At 39.8% G+C, this 17,325-nt stretch overlaps 1 protein-coding gene and 1 long non-coding RNA gene across 2 annotated transcripts in view; one reads left to right on the top strand and one right to left on the bottom strand.

The window, feature by feature from the left end:
• cyth1b (cytohesin 1b) overlaps positions 1 to 17,325 on the top strand; it is a 70,784-nt gene that overhangs the window by 2,895 nt on the left and 50,564 nt on the right. The window lies entirely within an intron of this gene.
• LOC117531118 lies at positions 4,953 to 5,773 on the bottom strand. Its single transcript, XR_004566530.1, has 3 exons — positions 5,690 to 5,773; positions 5,233 to 5,379; positions 4,953 to 5,112 (listed from the first exon to the last, which is right to left on the bottom strand). It is a non-coding gene; the product is annotated as an uncharacterized LOC117531118 (long non-coding RNA).

Genomic DNA, 17,325 nt, shown 5'->3' with positions numbered 1-17,325 from the left:
ATGGGGTGCAATCCTTGAACACAGTCAGACCCTACACTAGTACAGAGGGTCCTGGGTTCCTCTTGGTGCACGACAATACCAGCCTCATGTGATGAGAGTATGCAGGCAGTTCCTGGAGGATGAAGGAAATGATACCACTGACTAGGCCCCATGCTTACCTGACCTAAATCCGATAGAACACCTATGGGACATTATGTTTCAGTGCATCCGAAACCACCAAGTTGCACCTCAGACTGCCCAGGAGCTAAGTGACACCCTGGTCCAGATGTGGGAGAAGATCCCCCAGGACGCCAGCCACCATCTCTTTAGGAACATGCCCCGGCGTTGTCAGGCATGCATATACAGGTACGTGGGGGCCATACAAACTACCAAGTACCATTTTGAGTTGCCGCAATGAAATTTTGGCAAAACAGACAAACTTGCCACATAATTTTTTCACTTTGATTTTCAGGTTTAGATTAGATTCTTCCTGTCTTTGAATTCAGCCCTCTGCAGGTGGACATTTTCATTCCCATCAAACGATGCAGCATCCATCTATTCCTAACACGCCCATATCAGGAAAGAATCAGCAGAATTTTTTTCCTATTAAGATCTCACTCATGGTACACTGTGGCCCAAACAGGAAGTGTTTAATCCACAGTGAAACAGGAAATGTCAAATGTCAAACACTTCCTGGATTGACAGATGAAATCCCATGGAATCTCAAGGGAACTCAGTGGCAAGCTCACACTCACACAGGAAGTGCCAAATTTTCAGTCACAGTGAAACAGGAAATGTGAAATGTTGAACACTTCCTGGCCCAGGGTTTCACTGGACTCCCCTGAAATCTGATTGGACACAGATGATTGACATGTCACGGTACCACATGTCTGGTTGAAAGCCCTGCATTTTGAAATTAGTGAGTTACACTGACTGCTAGGTTCCTCCTGTCCAGTAGTTGGTGCTGTGTACCATAAAAACTTCTAATCCACCTTAGTAGAAGAAGAAAAATGTTTGCCTCAGATTTGAACTGAACACGTCGTTTAAACTATGGACTTCTAATGACACCAGACTTATACTGGTGAGTAAACGACCATATTTTATGCCAGAAATGAGGTCCAGGTTGTTAAAAGCAGCATTTCTCCTTTAATTCAGGTTGCCTTATACACACATGTTTAAACTAACAGACAGCAGTTGGTTCATGCTCTGTTGGCTTATTAGTGCAGCAGATAACTGAAACAATCTTTCAAATGGTGATACAAGCATCAAATTCAGCACAAATACAGCTTAGACACTACACTTAAAAAAAAATGACTGGTGTGGAAGACTGGCCCCTCAAGACCCTTGACCTTGTCTGCCAGTCGCCGTGTGTCCGTTGATCCCAGGGAAGGTGGAACCAAAGAAGTCACGACACAAAAGAATCTGTTCAGATTGCACCCTGCCTGATTTACCGTTCTGAACAGTTTTATTTAAAACAACATTGAGTAGTAAAATCAGTCTTACACAGAGCTCTGTGGATCCTGTTCTCAGCCCTGATGTAGCCTTGGCTCTCAGCAGGCGATAAGAAGAACAGTCCCCCATGCTATCTATCATTCACTTAAATAGCCTCCTCTAACAGTGATTCAGCTATTCTTGAGGTGTTGTTTTGTCCCTTACTCTCATTGGTCCAAGAGGTTGGTGAGAACCGTCTGCTTCTGGGAATTCTCCTCCCTTCACGTTGTGTGGCATAACTGTCTCGGAAGCAGAGGTTTCCAGCACGCCACTTCCCTCGAGTGTTTTTACCACACTCATCCCTGACTGGCCTGTGCAGGACAGGTCATGGCCACATGCTTCAGGCTTCCTCCCTTGTTCCTGTGAGAATCTGCAAAACAACTCTATGTGTGAGCATGAACACACTTCGTGAGATTATCCTTAGCCATATTTTAAATGTCAGCAGGCTAGTGTGCACAGATGTGCCTGCAGTTCAACACTTAGTTCCACAGCAACAATATAGACGGGGCACATCTTGTCTAGACATTCCACTGATACCACACAGGCCGCATAAGCAGTTACACTATTCCCACAATTAGGCCAAAGTAGAATGACGAGTACAATATCTTCAGCACATAATGTGCTCTTACAAACAAGCCCTAAATGTAATAAATGCATATTATACTAATATGATACTGGATAGTGTAAGCATACATGAACACAATATGATCATAAAACAGTCAAAAACATATACATTTTAATCATACAGACCGGATGATTTATTCTGGTTATTTTTGAAAGATAGGCACAAGAATTAGTAGCAGAAAATGCAGTAATACTCTTCACTGGCCGCTTGAATTTTCAATAGGTAGGTAGGGGTCAATTGAAGAATTAGACAGGGGTCAAAATTTAAACATGCTCCAATCAAATTGAAAACTACATTGCATTACTTGTCTGATTATAAAGATTCCAAAAAGGTATAGTTTGGGCTATCTGTAACTGGATGTTATGGAGTTGTGGGGCAAAAACTGCAAGAATGGTGACAAAGGTCCATTTCAGTTTGTACAGGGGTCAAAAGGTAAAGCGTTGCACTAATTTTGGTAATTGTTGGTTGAGTTAATAGGATTAATAAATGGAATAGTTTTGGCAGTGCTGAATGTTTGGTCTCCAAAGTAAAGGTCAAACAAGATCAGTGTCCATTGGATTCTATGACATGTGACATATGTTACCCTGTAACATGAACTAAGCATGACACATGATGCAAACGGTTACTTTTTAAAACCTGATTAACTCACCCAATAATTTGCATCATTTTTTTTTTTTTACCAAAATTGGAGCAACTTTTGACCCCTCTACAAACTGAAGCTGATCTTTGTCACCATTCTTGCTGCTTTTACCTCTTAACTCCATAACATTCAGTCTCAGATTGCCCAAACTATACCTTTTTGCAATCTTTATCATCAAGCAAATAATGTAGTGTAGTTTTCTATATGATTTAAGCTTCTTTTAATTTTGACCCCTGTGTAATTCTTCAGTTGACCCCTACCTGGCTGCCTATTGAAAATTCAAGTGGACAATCAGTTTTTTCAAAAGAATTCATGTCTATGGATTATTTGTGCCGAATTTGATGCTTGTATCACCATTTGCAGGATTCCACTCTAAATGTTCTCTTATCTGCTGCACTGTATATGAGATGTAAAATGCTCCTCCTCAGTGTTTCTCAATTGCCCTCAAAAGTATTGGAACACTTGGCATTTCACACATTTTAATTTGTTTATTCCATTTCAAATATTTTTTTTTTCTAAAATTATCTTCCTTAACTAAAACTGAAAGCAAATCTCTACAACTTGATATAAATTAATTAAAAATATAAAATCCAGCTTCTTGATGAGGTGGTGTACAGGAGGATTTTCTTTAAAAGAAGACCTAAAAGTTCAGCTACAATTTGCCAGAAAGTTTTGGTTAAAGAAACTTTTGTATTTCTTCATAATTGATGTAAATAAAGTCCAAGACATATTCAGTGACTTGGAAATGTTCATGTTTCCATCACCTGACTTGTCTGAAGAAAACTGGCAATAAAATTGATTATTATTTACAGGTTTTATCAAGTTTTAGAGATCTGATTTCAGTTTGAGTTTGAGGAAGATAATTTTAGAATTTTTTATCCTTTATTTTTTTGTATTTCTTGTATTTAAAATGGCATAAACAAATTAAAATGTGTGAAATTCCAAGTGTTCCAATACTTTTGGAGGGCACAGTATCCTAACCTTATGATGAGTGCAAAATGAGTGTGGTATTATTACTCTTTTGTTTAAGAATTGTAATTTTCACTTTTGCCGCACTTTGCGTCAAATCATAGTCATATCGTATATCATATTGATATGACAATATTAAGATACGATAATTTGGCCATATTTTACAGCCCTACTGTCAACTAGCTGAAAACTTGGAATATTAATTTATGTCTACATTTAAAACATGCTTAAAGTGGCAGAGGGTTAAGAGGGCTGTAATTAGGGATGTTGTCAGAATTGGGCAGCGCAGTCTCATTTGAGGGCGGGCGTTAAAGAGGTAAAATATGACGCATATGATGCAGTTTTTCTACTTCTGGGGACAGAAACACTTTCTCTGAGTTTTTAGGCAAATTACATGCAAACAAAGTGAAACTGCAAAGAAAAAGTGACGATGTGGTGGGAAAGTGGACATGTGTTATGGTTTGTTTATAACTCGGAGCTCAAACGTGTCGAGTCGATTGTGTAGGCGAGAGAACACAGCTACTCTGGTTAGCTGTGTAGGCTAACGCTTACCGACACGACCGCTCACATTTGTCTCGTCTTCTGTTCTATACTGGAAACCAAAAAAAACCTGCACTTTTCGTGACTGCTTCAGTGACTGCAGCCGAAAACAAAACACTCCACCATTTTCCCGTGTGAAGTTGTGCTGTGTATATATTCCCCAACGGGAGCGGCTGTCCCTATATGTGGTCAAATCCCGCGATATCACACAGGGTTCAAACAAGACCTCGCTGCCCTATAGTCACCAAAACCATCAAACAGATGAGTTAAACGTCACATCAAAAAATTTAATTTTGACACCTCCAGACAGTTTGTAAAGGATGATGTGAACGTGAAGAAGATCAGACTAAAATGTAACCATGTGTTCCCACCCATTCCCCGTACTTTCTGCTCAGGACCACATGTCCTACAGGTTTGGAAACACTTTTAGTGTCTGATTGTCCACCGAAGACACAGTCTGGTAGTTTTCAGCCAACACCTGACTGTCGTCACTAACAGCTCCATGTCCTTGAAAACCAGGGTGGAGTTGTCACGTCCCTGCTGTTTTTAAAATAATCAAGAAACATTTGCACTCAGTGATTTTACAAACAGGCCAGCAGGACTTTGGAGCGTGCACTGGAAAAGCTGTCATGAAGCAGACAGCAGAACAGAAGAAGCAGACAGGAGTCGTGTGAACGTATGAAATAAAGACGAAGGCCTTAGTCATCGTCCATGTGAGCGTTCACGTCTCCTCCAGCAGCTACATGGTGGCACTCGTGTCACTGACACACACTGAGAGAGGGGTGGATGTTCTCAGGAGGTCCATAACAGAGGAGGCTGCGCTGACTAAGGACCCTGCTGGAATGCTGAATACTGACAAGGACGTCCCCTGGAACAGACACAAACAGACCAACAATAATCACGCGACAGAAAACATGGCGTCAGATATTCATTTGTCACATGGCAACATGTTGTCTGCTTGTGTTTTCCACAATTCTGGAGGACTCACAGGTGCTTCAGCCTCAGCACATTTGAGACGTTCCTTCAGCCTGTGTGTGGAGCGTCTCATCCTCTCCATCTCTTCATGCTGCCTCAGCAGCTGATGCTTCTTCTTTCTGGCTGCTTTGTTATTTTCCAGGAGACACCTGATTTCAGCCTGCAGACATAAGCAGAGTGAGAAGGGGAGACTTCAGACCACAATGATGGAGAAACTCCATTTTTAGCCATTTTATCCTCTTGGAGATAACCAAGAGGATGAAATGGACCAAAAGGCTTTATGACTTTTTCCCTGAGCATGTGGACGCCACTACAGACACCCATCATCAAAACACACTGACGGACAAGAATGCAAATAATCATGAAAAATAAAACCTCAGTGAATAAAATTCAGTTTCTGTCCTCTTAAGTTCAGCTGTCATGTATGTCAGTATGTTCATGAGGGTTTTGTGTTTGTAAGCCACAAGTACCTTCTTCTGCTGGAGGTTCTGAAGAAGGTCCTTCTGCTTCTTCGTGATAGGAGGAATTTTTTTGCTCCTCCCCCATGTCTCGCATTGTGATCTTTTTACACTGAAGCCAACCCAGCTGTGTCTCTGTTTGCTCCTTAAGAGCTTTGTAACAAGCACGCAGCTGGACGTTCTGGACCTGCAGACTCTTCTCAGTCTCCTGGATCAGCTGCCGTGCCATGTCCATGGTGAAGTTGGAGAAACTCTGCTCCCCACCAGAGGACACACTCACATTCAGAGACTGGAAACAGAAGAATGGGATTAATGTCTACATTTATGCACCATCGATGAATAAATCAATAAATCATCACCTGTTCGTGGTTACAAACTCTGCACTGGAAACAACAACAATGTGTTGGCAGATGTTTGTGTGCCTCACCACAGTGATGCAGGGTTCATCCAACACCAGTGAGGCAGCCGGACTTGCTCCATCTTCTTCTGACTTCTCCTGGCAACAAGACTTTTCCAAAGTCTTGTGAGCCTGAGACGGCAGAGGAGAATGAATCAGACTCTCCTCCACCTCTTCCTCCAGCACAGATCCTTCTGGGTTCAGAGAAACCACAGGTGCATCTGATCCACCGTCTCCTCCTGCAGGCCACAAAATGATGAGTTCAGGTTCACTTCTCTGTTGCATTCACTGACTTGCCAATTTGTGCATTTTTACAACAAAGAAATCAGAGACTATATGTTGTGTTTGATAGTTACCATGAATCCTCTAAGTTACAAATCAACTTATAAACTGGAAGTTCTCAGCTCTTTGTGTGGTTTTACAGACCTTCCTCACTCATGGATGTGATGACATCATGGCAGACAGAGACATCTTGTGCAGCAGCACCTTCTTCCTCTTCCACCAGCATCTCCTCAGCTCTCACCTCCACACATTCCTCTTGTTCCTCCTCCTCCTCCTCATTCTTGCTGGCTGAGGACTCCTGTGCAGAGTTGCCGCTGCGGCCACTGAGGAAAAGTAGCAAAATTAGACCAATGTGATGTTTCTTTTCATGCTGACTTTGTAAAAGTGAATAAAGCCAGTTAAAACAATGTTCCAAAAGCAGCCCAATTCTTACCAGATGGAAAAGGTTTCATGGCCAGCAGAGGAGGACACACTCACATCCTGAGAGTGGAAACAGAAGAATGAGATGGTCAGTGGTTACAAACGATGTACTGGCAGCAACGATGTGTCAGCAAATGTTTCTGTGACTGTGATGTTCTCTCACCTTCATGCTGCTGTGCTCCTCCAAAGGCAGGTTTTCATCCTGGCTAGTTCCACCTTCTTCTGATTCCTCCTGGTGATCAGACTCGTCCACAGACTCTTGGAAAACAAATGTTTGAGACGAGTGGACGTCTGCGTCTGATGCACCGTCTCCTGCAGGGACAGAAAATGATGAGTTCAATGTATGTAGTGAACATGAACACCCTCCATGTTACAAGTTAACTTATAAACTGTAAGTTCTCAGTTCTTTGTACTTGGTTTACAGACCTTCTTCACTCACAGATGCAATGACATCACTGCAGACACAGACATCTTCTGCAGCAGCAGCTTCTTCCTCCATCTCCAGCCTGTCCTCAGTTCACCCTTCCAAACATTCCACTGTTTCCATCTTCTCCCCGTTCCTCCTGGCTGAGGACTCGTCTGCAGAGCTACTGCTTCTGAGAAAAAGTTTGAAAATTAGACCAATGTGATGATTTTTTTTAATTTCCTGTGCCACTGAGAAGAAACACTCATACCAACAGTTTGGTGCTTGTACAAGTGATTTAAACAGAGGTGTCAAGTAACGAAGTACAAATACTTCGTTACTGTACTTAAGTACACTTTTTAGGTATCTATACTTTACTCCATTACTTATTTTTCTGCCTACTTCTGACTTCTACTTATTACATTTTCACACAAGTATCTGTACTTTCTATTCCTTACATTTTTAAAACAAACAGCCTCGTTACTCTTGGCTTCAGCGCCGGTGGATGTGCGCTGACCGGTGCGGCTTCACCGAGGCCCGAGGTGCCAGCGCAGTTCCACCGGCGTGGCTTTACCGAGGTGCCAGCGCGGATTTATCTGACCATGAGTCCGAAGAAGGCACTGACGGCGGAGGAGGGAGACGATATCAAGAAGTCCCTGGACTTTTTGTCTGAGGAAATTTCTGTTATTAAAATGCAGCAGAAATCCATTATGGAGCTGGTGGAAGAAGTGAAGGCTCTCCGGATCCAGAATGCCGAGAAAGACCGGCGTCTGGTGTACCTGGAGAACCGTGTTGCGGAGTTGGAACAGTACACAAGGATGAACAACGTTTTTATTACAGGAATTCATATTAAACCTCAATCCTACGCACGGGCGGTGTCAGAAGACATCGGAGGGGAGGCCAGTGAGCAGGAGGCCAGCTCAGTGGAACAACAGGTGGCTGACTTCCTGCAATCTAAAGGTATTCAAATGGACTGTAATAACATTGAAGCGGCCACCCCCTGCCCAGGAGAGAGGATGGAGACAAGCGAGCAGTTATAATGAGGTTTGTCAACAGAAAACATAAAATGGCATTGTTAAAACAGGGACAGAAACTCAAAGGAACAAACGTATTCATCAATGAACATCTGACCAAAAGAAACGCAGACATCGCCAGGAAAGCTCGTCTCTTAAAAAAGCAGGGAAAAATTCAACAGACATGGACATCCAACTGCAAAACATTCATCAAACTGAATGGAACACCAGAACAAGCGAAGGTTATGGTAATCAGGAACATCGAGGAACTGGACAAATACGACCAATAAGGTATGAGGACACAAACACATCACAACACCATGGCACAGACCAGAGGAACCTATTCATCTACTACATCATCTACATCTGGAGACAAGAAGGATATAACTCACAGGATTGCTGATCATGGAAAACTTGAACTGAGAACATTTAAATACACAGACCACAATGTATTGGACTTGGAGCACGATATAGACCCGGACAATAATTTCTTCTCAAATATTAATGACAGTTGTTGCTATTATACAGATGAACAGTTTAATCGGATCATTAAAACAGATAACAAATTATCAATAATCCATTTCAACAGCAGAAGTCTGTATGCAAACTTTAACAACATTAAAGAATATTTAAGTCAATTTAAAAAAAATATTTAACATAATTGCTATATCAGAAACATGGATCAATGAAGATAAAGGAATGGATTTTGAACCAATCGAAGCAGTGGTTCGCAGATTGAAGCAATGCTTCGACCTATTGTTTCGTTTATTCTTTCTTTCTTTCGCTTAATTTTCCCCCGCTAAAACCCTAAAGAGCATACTTCTGTGAGTATTATTTACCTTTTCTATGTTAAACCGACCTGTTATGGTCTTCTGAAACAGTTGATAGATGTATTTTATAACTTAAAAACAGGAGCGACGCTAACGCGTTAGCATGTCTATGGCATTTTCAATGTTAAAAGTTCGGGTGCATTTATTTTCAAATTGTAATATTTCTTAAATTTATTTTTGTTTATATATTAATAATCTAATGATAATTATTATATACAATTTCAGAGAAAGAGACAAAAAGAACCTGAATAGAAACACAACAGAAAATAAAATATAAAAGCAACTAACAATGAACATACATACATACATACAGAAATAAATAAGTGTTTCCTGTGAACACCTAGTGACTCTCACACCTCCATTTCATCCCTGTTTTATTTAAGTTTAATGACAGTTTGTTTCGGTCAAACCATATTGTCAATGTGTTAATTTCTTCAGTGATTTCCTCCAGAACTTTCTGCCAAACTAGAAAACTGCTGCATCCTAGTAAGAGCAGAATACTACTGGAATGAATCTGAATAAGGAAAGTTGTTTTTTTTTTTTTTTTTTCTCTCACTAAATGGATGCTGCACTCACTGCAGTTTATTGTCTGGAATAGTCCCAGATTGCATTTCAGAGCTTCTAGAATTGAAACATTTTCATGAAGGTGGTGTTGGGGAGTAATTTTGGGTTTTGGGTCTTGGGCCACATGTAGAACAAATCAGTTTTTAAATTAAGCTTTCAATTCATATAGTGGCATCTACCTTTTTTTTTTTTTAAGGTTACTTTATACTTTTATACTTTAAGTAGGTTTTGGAGCACATACTTTTTCACTTTTACTTGAGTAAAGAGGTCAAGTTGATACTTCAACTTTTACCAGAGTGTTTTTAAACTGCAGTATCTATACTTCTACTTAAGTAACAAATGTGTGTACTTTTGACACCACTGGATTTAAAAGAACCTGCTGCATTCACCATCATTTCCATATATTTCAAACACTTTTTACGGTCGTGCACAATCAAGTCTGTTGTTGTTTAAACCAACATTTTTCAATAACTGACTGTATATAGTTCAAGTTTGAAGCCATTTTCACGCTGACATTTCAGGTGACATGACATGAACAGCACTCACTATTGGTTCCCATTTCCTGGCTTCAACAAGTCCCTTAATTCCACTGTTTACACTTCAAAATGATGCCATGTTCTTGATTGAAAAAAATAAGATATGAATATGAAAATGTTTGTACATGAGGCCCAGTGGTGGCACTAACAATATCTTGAACATCACACTGTCACCTTGAAATTGACTCCAAGGTCACTGTAATCGACTGCTGTCGGGGAATCACCCAAGTACACCCTTATGCAAAATATGAATGAAAATGGTCAACTGGTTCTTGAGATATTGCGCTAACAAGCTAAAACGGATGGACAGACAGACATACTGATTGCTACTAGGGTCACCACCCGTCCCTTAAAATATAGAATTGTCCTTTATTTGACAATTAGCTGTCATGAACAGTTTCATGTTTCTAAAGTACTTAAAGCTTTAAGTTCGACTAAATGTTTTTTCAAAATTAAACATAATGGGTGGACCTTAGGAGCTGTGATGGGCATCCTTTATTTTCATTTCCAAAAGCTGGCAACCATAATTGCTACATCCCCCCGTATTTCATGCTGGGGGGATAAAAATGTGCATGAAGACACTAATCCTCCACCTGGTGCAAACTCTGGAGATTTCTTTGTTTGTTTTTAGTTAGGTGATTTCACCATCTGCATGATGTTAAATTCAGGATTTGATTAATTGCAGTCTGTTTATCTACTTGTACATCAACTACTGCGGTATGTAGGATAGAAATGTAAAGTTTTGTCATAAAACATACTGCATCCAGCTCCCCCAAAATAAAAAAGTCATCACATTGAGGCTCACATTGACCCATGCAAGGCACAGCGTCCCCTGCTGGCCAGTTTAGAAATTCCCTGAATGCATGCAGATATCTGCAGCTGCTCATCATATATGTGTTTTTCCAGGCAACAGGCAGCTTTCTGTGGACAGGATGAATCTACCTGGATGATGGACGAGCTCCATCAACAGACGAGTCCCTGCTCCACGAGTGCTGTGGTGACCCGACTGGTTTCTCCGTCTCCATTGATGTCTGGTACTTTCGTCTATGTCAAAAAAACAAAAATTCAAAAATCCACTCAAACATTTTTGTCCATCAGTGACAAAATGACACATTTGTTCTGCGTTTTATCTCATTTGAACCACTGCAGATGTCCGATGTAATGTGAATGTGTTTCCTGCACATACAGTACCATTTGAGCAGCTGCTATTTCCTCCAGCTGTGCCTCCTTCAGCAGACGTTTGTTGCAGGTCTCCTGTTGCTGCTTTTGTACACATGCCATTTTTCTAACGGTCATATTTTTTTGGAGCTCTCTTTGATTGGCAAAGAAGTCCTGCAGGTTGCGTCTGATCCTCTCAGCCTCCTCCCTCTGTGCCCCCTTCTCTTCTGCCTGACGTCTCTTCCTGTCTATTTTTTGCTGGGCCATGTATTTTTGGACTGCATCAACATCGTAGTAATGCTTTTTCTGTCCACCAGCTGAACATTTACAAAAAGAGGAGATGTTACAAATGGAAATATGTGGCCTAATTTTCATATTGAATAATAACAACAGGTGTATCTGAAACCATTTTCTGGAAATATTACAAAAATACAAGCATTGGGCCTAAATTTGACCTTGGCCTGTGACCTTAACTTTCAGCCAAATTTTCTCAAAATCAAAGCACTTTGTCTTTGGCTGGATCATAGTCATCCAACCAAGTTTGTTACTAATGAGGGTAACCCTCTGAGAGTTATTTTGTTCAGACATGGACACACAGGGCCAAGAACCATGTCCCCGTTATCTTTACTGCTGTGTGTGGTGGGTATAAATGTGAGGACAGAAAATGACTGAATGGAGAAAAAAAAAAAAAGAGTGAAACATGAAACACTGCTCGTTAGCTGAGTGTTACATTTTTGCCTTTTTGTCATGTCTCAGTAAAAATAAGTGATGGTTACTGACAGAATCTGGAGGTCCAAACTCCAGAAAAGTGACTGGGAGCAGAGTTATTTCTTGGTTGGAGGAGATTTTACAATTAATCCATTTTGAAAATGTTTGTGAGGGTACTTACATGAGTCATGGTTTGAGGCTCACTGCTTGGTGCAGCTATCATCTCTGAAAATAAAAATCAGAGTAAGAGTCAATCATATAAAACTTCTGGACATACACACACACACAGAGTGTGGAAGACATGCAAAAATAAAAAAACTGACACAGAACATTTTCATAAAACAAAAACTTTAAAATAGACTCCAACAAGTGATAACAGCTGATCAGTTCATGCAAAGAAATGTGTCTGAATTCTGTTGTACTCAGATTTCTGCCACCACACATGTATGAGGGTGATTCTTTAACTACAGGCACTATTGGCCTTGTAAATGTAATTTCTACCACACCATTGCCTTACAATATAAAGTGCCTTGGGGCAACTGTTTGTTGTGATTTGGCGCTATATACATGTGCTCTGATGTCACTGTTTATCTCCATAGAAACTACCCAAACAATCTTTCATACAAACGGTTTAAAAGGACATTACAGTGTTGTGGTGGAAATTACGGCAATAGTGTGGGACAACTACATTTTGTTTAAAAAATTCACAACAGTTGTATGACATTGAATACCCCAATTATGTTTTGATTATTTTACTGATATTTTATTTAGAGATATTTTAAAACATTAGAAAAAATGTTTCTTTACCATTCATTTTTATCATTGAAGATCAAAAGTCTGGGTGTGGGACAAGCACAAAACGGCAATATTTGCATATAATGATGCTGAAAAAAGGTGAAAAAGTTATCATAGACTCAAGAGTTTTCTTAAAAACAAAAAAAAACCAACAAAAAAAACAATCATCTATTTTATATAGCTTTGATTAAGACCCCCACAACAGCACAAAATGCTACATCTTAATAAAATTTTGATTTACATCACATGTAGATAGGTGGGACAGAGAGTATCACCTTTTTAAGCCTTTGCTCCGCCTCCTTTTCTATTCATGGGTGATTCTTTAACTACGGGCACTATTGGCCTTGTAAATGTAATTTCCACCTCACCATTGCCTTACAATATAAAGCGCCTTGGGGCAACTGTTTGTTGTGATTTGGCACTATATACATGTGCTCTGATGTCACTGTTTATCTCCATAGAAACTACCCAAACAAGCTTTCATACAAACTGTTTAGGGACATTACAGTGTTGTGGTGGAAATTACGGCAATAGTGTGGGACAACTACATTTTGTTTTTTAAAAAAAATCACAACAGTTGTATGACACTGAATACCCCAGTTATGTTTTGATTATTTTACTGATATTTTATAACATTAGAAAAAACATTTCTTTACCATTCATTTTTATCATTGAAGATCAAAAGTCTGGGTGTGGGACAAGCACAAAACGGCAATATTTGCATATAATGATGCTGAAAAAAGGTGAAAAATTCATCATAGACTACTAGAACAAATTTCTTAACACACTTTCATTGTAAAGATAACTATAAAAGTGTGAAATTTCCCCGTTTTTCATACAATATGATCAAAGGACATAATAAGTGCCTGTAGTCTAAGAATCACCCATGAAGAAGACAAATGGAAAACTACATGAGAAACACGTCATTGATCTGGTGAAGACTAATCGTCACCGCCGCCACTGCTCCTTCCAGCAGGGGGCACACTGTCACTGAGGGGCGGAGCTCCTGCTACCAGAAGCCAACCTGCTGCTTTGCTCCTTGGTCTGAAAGGACTAGACTTGACATTGTCCACATCGTGCAAAACAGAAACAAGAACTGTTTCAAATAATCGGTCCGCACTAGAGTCCCTTTATACTCAGAGTAGTGACATGATGAGCCCTGCCCCTCCCCCCAAAAAATGGTCATGTGACTCATGGTGCCATCTTGGGGCCAAAATAGCGTTCACTGTTGAGCTATCTGCATGTAAATCCAGCTTATTTATTTTTTCTTTGAAAATGCCACGTTGTTGACACTCACAAATAGAGACAGCAAGGAGTTCAAGATGTTCTGTTTCAGATAGTCAATCCACAGCAGTGGGAGCCATTTTTTTTTTTAGAACCCTTTTCTGGTGCTCCTCAGTGAGTCATTGTGTAAAGCTCCCCCCCCCCATATGAAACAAACGGTTGTGATTGGTTCGGCCCCGTTTTCATCTGAGAATTAATCACAATAAATGTGAGGGGAACTGTGAAGTAAATAGGTCTGGTTTGCCAGGCGACAACTTTATCGTAAAATTGCTAATGATGATCATTGTTTTGTAATGAGTCATAACATTTTGTTGTGGACCAATTTCAGTAAAGCCCCATTCAAAAAAAAAAAAAAAATCTTCTGTCTGTTAGACATTAAACAAGAAATACTTGAGAAATGTAGTTTTCCCACAGGAACACTGCATAACTCACCCTGACAGCTGACCGTGGGAGTGGGCGTCTTCTTGGGGCAGAGTGGGACAGGTACCATTTTCGCCTGTGACCACGGAGAAGCATCAAAACAGACTTTTATGTGCCTCATCTGCAGGGAGGAGACACAGATCTCAGCATTTATGCTTTAATGATTTTTTTTTATTATTATTATTTATAATGAATCCATTTTGAAAATGTTTGTGAGGGTACTTACATGAGTCATGGTCTGAGGCTCACTGCTCGGTGCAGCTGTTATCTCTGAAAATAAAAATCAGAGTAAGAATCAATCATATAAAACTTCTGGACATGTGAGCAATTTTTGAGGTGCACACGCACACAGTGTGGAGGAGAGACAAAAAAAAAAAAAAACTTGACATTGTCCACTTCATTCAAAACAGAAACGAGAACTGTTTCAAATAATCAGTTTGCACTAGAGTCCCTTTATACTAAGAGTAGAGACATGATGAGCCAAAAAACAAAACAAACAGACTGCATTTGTATAGCGCTTTTCCATCAGACACTCAAAGCGCTTTAAAAATAATGCCTCACATTCACTGTGATGTGAGGGTGCTGCCATACAAGGTACTCACTACACACCGGGAGCAACTAGAGGATTAAGGGCCTTGCCCAAGGCCCTTAGTGATTTTCCAGTCAGGCTGGGATTTGAACCGATGATCCTCTGGTCTCAATCCCAACGATTGAATCGTATGACTCGTGGTGCCAAAATAGCGTTTGCTGTTAAGCAATCTGCATGTGAGTCCAGCTTATTTATTTATTTATTTGCTGAAAATGCCAGGTTGTTGTGCATATGGATGCACAAACAGACACAACAAGGGGTTCAGGATGTACAGATTCCCGTCGTGACACGGAAGTACAGAGTTATAAAAGCATAAATCAGGCTTTAAATAAATCCTTATTAATTGTAAATTTTTTGTAAACTTGATATCTTAACTATTTTTTATATTTATTTTGCTGAAAACATAAAATGTTCATTCTGTAATTCAGCACAATTGGCCCCAAAATGGCGCCGTGTTCTTAGTTGTCACTACTATCTGTATAAGGGTGATTCTTTAACTACGGGCACTATTGGCCTTGTAAATGTAATTTCCACCACACCATTGCCTTACAATATAAAGCGCCTTGGGGCAACTGTTTGTTGTGATTTGGTGCTATATACATGTGCTCTGATGTCACTGTTTATCTCCATAGAAACTACCCAAACAATCTTTCATACGAACTGTTTAGGGACATTACAGTGTTGTGGTGGAAATTACGGCAATAGTGTGGGACAACTACATTTTGTTTAAAAAAATCACAACAGTTGTATGACATTGAACACCCCAATTATGTTTTGATTATTTTACTGATATTTTATTCAGAGATATTTTAAAACATTAGAAAAAACGTTTCTTTACCATTCATTTTTATCATTGAAGATCAAAAGTCTGGGTGTGGGACAAGCACAAAACAGCAATATTTGCATATAATGATGCTGAAAAAAGGTGAAAAAGTCATCATAGACTACTAGAACAAATTTCTCAACACACTTTCATTGTAAAGATAACTATAAAAGTGTGAAATCTCCCCTTTTTTCTGTTTTTCATACAATATGATCAAAGGACATAATAAGTGCCCGTAGTCTAAGAATCACCCATAAAGGGACTCTCATCTACACCAGTGTCAGCTGTCTTTGTTGTTTAGAACCTTTATCTGGTGCTCCTCAGTGAGTCACAGCATAAAGCCCGTCCCATATGAAACAAGCGGTTGTGATTGGTTTGGTCCTGTCTGGTTTACCAGGTGAAGACTTTATAGTAAAATTTCTCACGATCATTGTTTTGTAAAGCGCCATGACATTTTGCTGTGGACACATTTCAATAAAGACCCATAAAAAAAAAAAAACTTCTGTCTGTTAGACATTAAACAAGAAATACTTGAGAAATGTTGGTTTCCCACAGGAACACTGCATAACTCACCCTGGCAGCTGACCGTGGGGATGGACTCCTCCTTGGGGTGGAGGGTGACAGGTACCATTTTAGTCTGTGACCGCGGAGTAGCATCAAAACACACTTGTATGCGCCTCATCTCTGCTGTTCACCTGCAGCCCAGAGTCATAATGTCATAAAAGATACAAGAACATACACTGCTTCCTGATCTGCACCACACTGCACAAATTTAAATTTACGCAAACTTTTTATTTTTCCCGTAAATGGGGTGAAACACCACAGATTGATTTTAAGGTCTCAAATATTACAGCAAATTTAATGAACAACAAAATTAATTCAAAGTCCACAAATTCTTCCTTTAATAAAGATCTGTTTGATGTGATTTACTGATTGTGATTGTGTACTGATGAAGTTAAAGTCAGTAAACCTTTCCTCTCTGGCAAAGACAGTCAAGACAAGGCTGTTCTCAGTATCATTAGCTTCTTTTTTGTCACAGGGTATTTTACATTATAAATTTGTTTATGTGGGCACTTTTCATTTCAAAAACAACGCTGAAATCCACTGAAAATAATGATAAACCTAAAAAAATAATAAATGAAGCAGAAAACACTGAAATCATCTGATCTGTTGAAAATTCACACACACACACACACACACACACACACACACACACACACACACACACACACACACACACACACACACACACACACACACAAAAAAGACCATAACATTGGCGCTCATAGCTTTCAGTCTGTTTTTCTTCAAAATCCTCTGAGTTGTGGAACTTTCCGGGTTTTTGTATTTTCCAGAAAGCACTTATCTTAACAGACTTGTGGAAAATATACAGAGTTGCCGATATTAACACATATTTGATGTTTTT

This window comes from Thalassophryne amazonica, chromosome 18, assembly GCF_902500255.1.
Source record: "Thalassophryne amazonica chromosome 18, fThaAma1.1, whole genome shotgun sequence".
NCBI classification, from domain to species: domain Eukaryota; kingdom Metazoa; phylum Chordata; class Actinopteri; order Batrachoidiformes; family Batrachoididae; genus Thalassophryne; species Thalassophryne amazonica.
This window is presented reverse-complemented; position numbering and strand designations above follow the sequence as displayed.